The 8341-nt window shown below is 29.0% G+C and overlaps 1 long non-coding RNA gene across 1 annotated transcript; it reads right to left on the bottom strand.

The window, feature by feature from the left end:
* Nucleotides 1-4568: 4568 nt before the first annotated feature.
* On the bottom strand, nt 4569-5939 carry LOC136090208 (uncharacterized). Its single transcript, XR_010643257.1, has 2 exons — nt 4977-5939; nt 4569-4767 (listed from the first exon to the last, which is right to left on the bottom strand). It is a non-coding gene; the product is annotated as an uncharacterized LOC136090208 (long non-coding RNA).
* Between the last annotated feature and the right edge of the window lie 2402 nt (nt 5940-8341).

Raw genomic sequence — 8341 nt, 5'->3', positions numbered from 1 at the left:
AATTAAAGATAACAATTGTTTTAAATAGTTTTAAATCGATTAAACACCGATCATCACAACTCCACTGGGAGCACCTTAAATATAAAAATGACGCTAACGTTCATTGATTGTTTTAATTTTTTTTTAACCTTTTATTTTCTCAAAATATCTAAAAACGCATTCCATAAAAGTGAAATACAATATTAATAACAATAATATTTTATTAACTTAATAAATTAAATAACAAAAGTAACAAAAATATAGTTTGTCAATTAGGTTTTATACATTAAAGCATATAAACTTTTTTTTTACCAATAGGATTAAGACAGTTGAGATACTTATAGTACAAAATATTATCTTAAATAATTAAAGATTTAAAAGCCGATATGCGAAAGAACCGTACAGTTGCAAATGAAGTCACCGATTCTCTTCTTTTTTATGAATTGGCTTTGCAGCAAATTCTTAAAAAAGAATATTAATAGACACAGTGTAATGAAATTTTGTATCCAATGAAATTCTGTATTAACCTTTTTTATCCAGAACAATTTAGTAATAAAATATTACAAATCCGAAATAACAACCTCAGTTATTTTTTGAGATAATTCTTTAAATAAAATTAGAAAAAAAATTGGAAATCGGTGCCGAACGAATTTTTAAACTAATAAAATTAAAAAGTTCACTCAAATAAAAGAAATTTTAGATATTACACACTACTGATATGTTTCAACGATAAATTCGAAAAAATGGAGCAAAAAATACTAGCATTTCAAGAAGAAAGTAAAATCTTAAAACAAGAAGTTTATGAACCTAAAAAATCGGTGGAATTTGTAAGTGATAAATGAGAAAATATTTTAGTTGATGTTGTGGAACCAAAACAACAACAAATAAAAATAATTGAGAGTAGTGAAGTAAAGGATAAATTAGCTGAACTGGAAGCTCGATTCAGCGAAATAACTGAATCAACGACTTCATTAATTGACAATATCATAACGAACAATATTTTTAATCATTCTCTTAAAAAATGAATCATTAAATGCGATATCAAAGATCATTTTCCGATTTTTTCTCCATAAATACGGATACTAAATTAATACTAAATAAAAAAAAAAGCTTTTGTAAACGCATTTATAATAAAGAAAATTTAGCATCACTTAATGGCAAATTATCAATGCTTCATAGGCAACATATCGATCGTCTCAGGACGCAAACTTAGCTTAGAGCAATTTTCTTAAAACATTCTACGATATTTATGACGCAAATTTTCCTAAAATTGAAATAAACCAAAAGCTCAAAAAAAAATCCCCAGGGATAACCAATGTGCTTAGAAAATCTTTCAAAATTAAACAAAAATTATATATTAAATACTTGAAATCTAAATCAGTTGAATATAAAACTATTTACAAGAATTATGCTAGAGAATTTGAAAAACAAAGAAAAAAAATTTTAAAAAATACTATCTTGACTTACTTGAAAAAAATAAAAACAACTTATAACGCACTTGGCAAGTTTATAAAGAAATCACTGGTAAAGCTAAAACTAAATCAGGCGCTTTGCCTAACGGTATTAGTTATAAATATATAAAGTTAATGATAAAATGTTATATTCTTCAAGCGATATTGCAGTTGAATTAAATAAGCATTTTATTTTAGCGGGGCCTAACTTAGCAAAAAATATTCCGTATACAAGTAATTCTTTTGAATTTTTACCTCAAAAAACAACAAATCTTAATTGCATTGAAATATCCTTTAAGGAATTTGAAGCTGCTTTCAAAACGATTAAACTAAATAAAGCAATAGGATTCGACGGTTTCAACGGAAAAGTCGTTATAAATTTTTACAACTTTATTAAAAATATTCTATTTAAAATCTTTTCTAAGATTTTTTTAGCCAAAGAGTTTTCCCTGATCGACTTTAAATTGCCAAAGTAACGGCGATATTCAAAGGGGAAGGAGGAGGGAGGACGGGGGATGCAACTAATGTAAATAATTAGCTCCCTATCTCTGTTCTCCCTGTATTTTAAAAAATTTTAGAGAAAATCTTATATAACAAAATCAACACTCATCTTTCTGTAAATTTTATTTAATAATCAATATGGTAATATTTTATTTAATAATCAATATGGTTGCAAAAAACTCCACAGAGCATGCAATACTTCAGTTTACACGTTGTAATAACGAGTCTTTTAATAAATCTGTATATACATTAGGAATTTTTATTGATTTATCAAAAGCTTTTGATACTATTGACCATCAAATTTTATTATAAAGCTCGAATTATATGGAATCAATATGTACACAGTGACAATATATCACCAAAAACGTCACAAAACATTACTTGTGGCGTGCCACAAGATTCTATACTCAGACCTCTCCTTTTTTTTATATATGCCAATGATCTCCCTAAAGCATCCAACCTAAGGACACTAATGTTTGCCGACGACACAAATTTATTTTTATCGCTCATTACTATATTATTTGAAATTATGAACTTAGAACTTAAAAAAGTTTCCGACTGGTTCAAAGTAAATAAACTTTCAGTAAATATTAACAAAACTAACTGGACTCTATTTCACCCACTTTCCAAAAAAAACTAATACCATACGAAACGCCATCTATATTCATTGATAATATTCTAGTAAAAAGAGTAAAAACTACTCAGTTTTTAGGAATATTTATTGATGGAAATCTTACATGGAGACAGCAGATCGAAAATTGAAACATCAAAATTTCAAAAAGTATTGGAATATTATACAAAGCTATTTAAACATGCACACTTTAATGCAACTATATTATTCACTTAATCACTGCGATATTAAGTATGCAAATATTGCATGTGACAGTACTAACAAAAGTAAACTAGAGCCTCCTATGACCGTCATCAGTAACTTATAGCACTTTTAGTCGATTCTTGTGATCGACAAACTCATTCAAAGCCTCTCTTGAGAAAAATGAATGTTTTAAACATATACCAACTTAACGTATATAATATTCTTTGTTTTACGAACAAATGTAAAACGAAATCTCCGTCTCCTTTTCATAGTTTATTTATTACAAAACAAAAAAATAAATATGATCTACGAAATGATGATTTTTTGATGCAACCTTTTTCGAAAACTAATCATTGTAAATTTTCCATATCATTTCGTGGACCGTATCTTTGGAACAAAATTGTCTTAAATAACTTTGACTTTTCCTTTAAATGGAATTGCATATCTTTTATAAAAAAGTTGAAAGAAGTAGTTTTTGAAATTGACAATATACAAATGTACTTTTAAAACCTTTTGAAATTCTTCTTATCTATTATTTATATCAGTTTATATGATTTGTAATGTATGACTTTTCTTGATATGATTTGTAACTCAATTATTTATAATCTGCAAGTCTATTTTGCTATTATATTATCTGTCAAATTATCTTTGAGAAAATTTTTGTGAACTTTTAATTTTTTTTATTTAAATCTTGTTATATATATATATATATATATATATATATATATATATATATATATATATATATATATATATATATATATATATATATATATATATATATATATATATATATATATATATATATATATATATATATGTATGTATATATATATATTAAATATCTTCACTTGTAATTGTTTATGTTATTTTATTTTAACTTAATGTGAAATAAAATAACTTAATGTGAAATGAAATGTTAATGTGATGTTTTTAAGAGCCGTTTTTTCTAAGAATCAGGCAAATTCCTGAAACTGTGGAAGTCCTCCTCCAAATTGCTTGAATTTTTTATATATTGATCAGAATATAGAAAAAACCTGTTGGGGAAAAAAAAAATTTTCAAAAATGTTTCGTTCACTCGGAGTCTGGGCTTAAATTTTTGAGATTTTTTTTAAAATTTTTAGAAATTTAGTTTTTGCCACCTTTGAACCCATTTTTTTGGCAAGGCAATTTTTTTGGCACCATTTTTTTGGCAAGGCAAAAAGTTGCACATAGCTTTTGTAGTTAATATCAGACGTAACTCAAAAGCTCTCTCCAAAAAATATAAAAAAGTTGCGTGACACTGTGCGGTTGGCTAATTATCATAGTTCAAAAGTACAAAATCAATCAGTTTTGTCAACTTTTAATCGGAGTTAATTCTAGCGGCGAAGTGTTGCACACAATTTTTCTTTTAGGATTTGAAATTATCAAAGGTATTGAGTCTAAAAATGCAAAGAAAGTTATGTGATACCTAAGGCCTATTAATATATTAAGGCTTGAAATTGGAAAAAAATGTTTTAGTATACTTACAAAATGAACCATTACGGCAGAGGCGCTTAGTTTTGTAAAAATGTAAACATATCCAACTGTCAATACAAAAACGTCCTAACATAATAATAAAAAAAATTCGTGTGATTTTGTCACACGCATGATATAACATGAATTAAAAACTGAACAAAAATCTAACATCAAGATAACTATATTGCTAATTAAATAAAACATAAATCAAACATTTAAATGTTTTTCCATTTAAAAATTAGTTTTTCATTTATTAATAGAGTCATTTACACACATTATCCACCACATCACACATAATTTCTACTCTGCTGCAGTAAGTTTCTCTAAGAATAATGATATAACTGTATTATAGTCTTCTTCGGATAATGAATAATCACCACAACCACTGATTAGAAAAGGAGCATTTACTAAACAGATAATTTTATCAGTTTGGTTATTTATCTCCTCGGTAGTAACTGGCCAGCGAAAAGTATTCTTCTCTTGCCCGTTAATCATACAATTAACTCTGATTCCAGTTATAGATACCTAAAAGTATTAGCGCAACATTTAAAATAATATAATAAAGAGTTTATGATTTGTTTAATTTTGCTTACATTCAATAAAACTTGTAAAGTCTTATATAATGTCATTCTGAAATTATTTTTACATTTTATTTATACTCCTTTTATTTTAGAGCACTGTTTTGTAAAACAAAATAAAAACTTGAAACTAATATATACTTTGAATAATATTACCTCCACAATATATCCAATATTCCATTGTTTTTCATATGCAACAGCAACCCAATCATTCACTTTCCATACAAGACAAATTTCTTTTGCAAGATTGGCGATGTCTTCCTCATATTTATTATCATCTTCATTGTCTCCTGCCAGATTAAAGTCATCATTTTCGCCATAAACTTCTTTGTTATCGTTAACCTGACTATTTTCATTATTTTCTGTTGTCGGTTCTACCAGCTTACCTTTTCTTTTCAGGTTACTAAATCTATAACAATATCAATTGTACATATTTTTAAACATATGTAAACAAACACACAAAATTATAACTTTCACCTAAATTTTAATTTCATATTTGTAAAAGAACTATTTAACAGTCAGAAACATAATCTAATTTGCAAAAGTTTTGATAGCAACAATGCCTACCTTGAAAATAAAGATCTTATCTGTTGGCTAGTTACATATTGATCAGGCGGAAGTTCTCTCCTCAACTGCATGTGAACCTGCTCAGGGCTCATTTTATTACCTGATTCTTCTCCACGAATAAAGTATTTATACAACAGTTCTTTCTGCTGATTTGAAAATCTAAAAGAACTTCGAACTGGTAATGCCCAACCTTGCAATAGAAAAATGTTCATGCAATGTGGTTTGTCTTTTACGGAAGCACTGTTAGAGGATGAAGAAATTGGCATATTTAGTTGTGAAGTAATTTTCATCTTATGAACAAACGAGTTGCGAACTTTATCCAATGATGTTAATGATTTCGGAACTGTATGAAGACCGGATAGCATGTGTTCTTCTAACTCAGCATCGCTTTCAAATGATAAAGTACAATTCATTTCAGTGCAAAATCTTAATGAATATAATTGCCTGTCACTTCTTTTCTGTTTTTCCTTAAGTGACTTGTTACGCTTAATTGAATTATCTGTTTTGCTATATGGCAACAACAACTTATTCGAGGGTTGAATTTTAAGATTTCCATACTCTTGTTCAATTCCCTCACCGATATTGAAATAACGCCACATCTTCATACTTTTCTCACCAAACTCAAATGAGTGATAGTTGCTAATGTTCTTAATCTTTGGTCCAGTAACTACAGTTTTATCATTGCTAATTTGAGCAACTGCTACTTTTGCATCTTTAGCGCCAAAACTATAATGCATAGCCTTGTGTATATCTTCAGCAGTCAAAAGATTATTACCAGAGTCAACGTAACTCCTTAAAATTGTCTTTACAACTGCACTCTCCCTGTCACATTGATCTTTTCCACAACAGGGTTCATTATAATCATATCTCAGCAACTTTATATCTCTCTCTTTGCATACATTGTAGATTGCTTCAGCTGAAAGATTTCCCTGATAGCAGCCGGCATTATCAGATTTGGTAAACATTTTCTTGATATGCGGTTGATCAATTCTGAATTGGTCTAAAACTGCAGTGGCTAACGAAACAACATCACCTATTCCCTGATCACACCTATACATTGAAGTAAACACGTTTGAATAACTTTCCTGCTATTTTTATGAAGAATATATCCACATGTAAACTCATTCCTTTCTTGCCAAAATACTCTCTTTGGCCCTCTCTGTATCGAACCGGAAGAATTTTTTGACAAAAATCTTTAAGCCAGAAAGCAGTTTCATCGTTTAATTGCTTAAAAGCTTCGATTTTTGCCTTTTTCTGTTGAGAATCTCTCATCAGGTGTTTTATGTAGTTGAATACATCCTTTACAGCAATTTCCAAATCATAAATAGAATCAGCATCGTCAGAATTTTGAATTGTTAGTTCTTTGATCATCTCGATAGCTTTGCACAAATCATAGCAATCGGCACATACCACTTCTGATATCTCTGTGTTGGATTGAAGATTTTTTTCAGATGGATCTGATAAGGCATGTTTTGAGCTATGAGAAGAAATGTTTGAGTCATTGACACTACAATTGGTTTGATAACTTGTTTTCAAATACCTTTTTCCTTTTTCAAGGGCAGCGTCGAGAGATTTAGAACTAAATCTTTGTGCCAATTTTTGTAATGTTTGAAAACCATTCATGCCTGAAGCAGTAACATCATCTAATCCAACTAAGCTTTTTCGACTTGAAGGTTTTATTGCATGCAATACTTTCCACAAACTTGAATCAGATAATAGTATATAATTGTTTTCACTACAACTTTTTCGATAGAACATGATAGCGTGGCTATATTTTGTTGTCAGTATTGCATGCACTATCTTTTGTTCTTCACCGCTGTCGTATTTTAATTTGGTTATTCCATAAGCAACATCATGCAAAATACCTCTTGTAAATATAAAGTCTAAGAAATGTTCACACTTTGTTTGATCAAGACTAGATCGGACGAATACTTTCTTCTCTGGAAATGCCAACCCTTTATGAGATGCATGCCATTTTCTTGCTGTTTCTATACGATGTTTGGTACACTCAAATGTGTTCATTATAAACTTTTTGGTATACTTGGTATGGTCTAATAATGAGAGGATAACTAACTTTCCCATGGAATCACGTTGCTTATATACTTTCTGAGCACGAATAATTTCAATTGGGAGAGGGCTATTTATTTCATCAACATTTTTACTGTTAAGAAAATCTATAAGTATTTCCTCTTGTCCAGGAGCAACAGCTTCCGCAAATTTTTTCTTTAATAAGTTTTCTAGGCGAACATACTTGCGTTTTAACTTATCTTTAGTAGTATCTTCCAGATATTCGAACTTCCTTTTTAATCTAAATTTTATTGGACTTGCATTAAGAACCTCAGTTACACTCTCACGGCTTCTTAGAGATTCGTCCAAAATCTCCTGTGAAACATTAATTTCACCGGGATCAAATTCTTCATCTGGAGTAGCAGGTGTCATATATGTTTGTTCTTGTTGTGTTTGTGTTTCTGTACATAAATTGGTGTTTTCGTTGACTCTAGATAAAGCAGTTTCTTGCTTTAAATGGGTAAAACACAGCATTGCACCAACTGAAAATACTTCATTGTATCGCTTTGACATTGATATGACGACATGTATTGGTGACGCCCTTAAAGCGGGAGATTTTTTTCCTTTTATATTTAGATGGTGAGGATGAAAGCATGTTTTTGGAGGACTCCATGCAATACCAAACGTGTACTGGTGAAAAGCACATATTTGTTCATCCTTTTCAAGATTTCTTTTAAGTCTATTTGCAATAAGTCCATTTTCTTCCCAAATATTATTATCGTTTAATCGCATGACCTAAAAACAATTTTTTAAACAATTATTAAGTGTGTCATTTAAAGCATTGTTTATAATCTGACTCTTCACGAAAAATGTTTACAAGTTTGAAATACATTGTTGTTATTATTAAAATACAATATTGCAAGAGTGTGATTAATTTAGTGATTATT

This window comes from Hydra vulgaris, chromosome 13, assembly GCF_038396675.1.
Source record: "Hydra vulgaris chromosome 13, alternate assembly HydraT2T_AEP".
In the NCBI taxonomy this organism is placed as follows: Eukaryota; Metazoa; Cnidaria; class Hydrozoa; order Anthoathecata; family Hydridae; genus Hydra; species Hydra vulgaris.
This window is presented reverse-complemented; position numbering and strand designations above follow the sequence as displayed.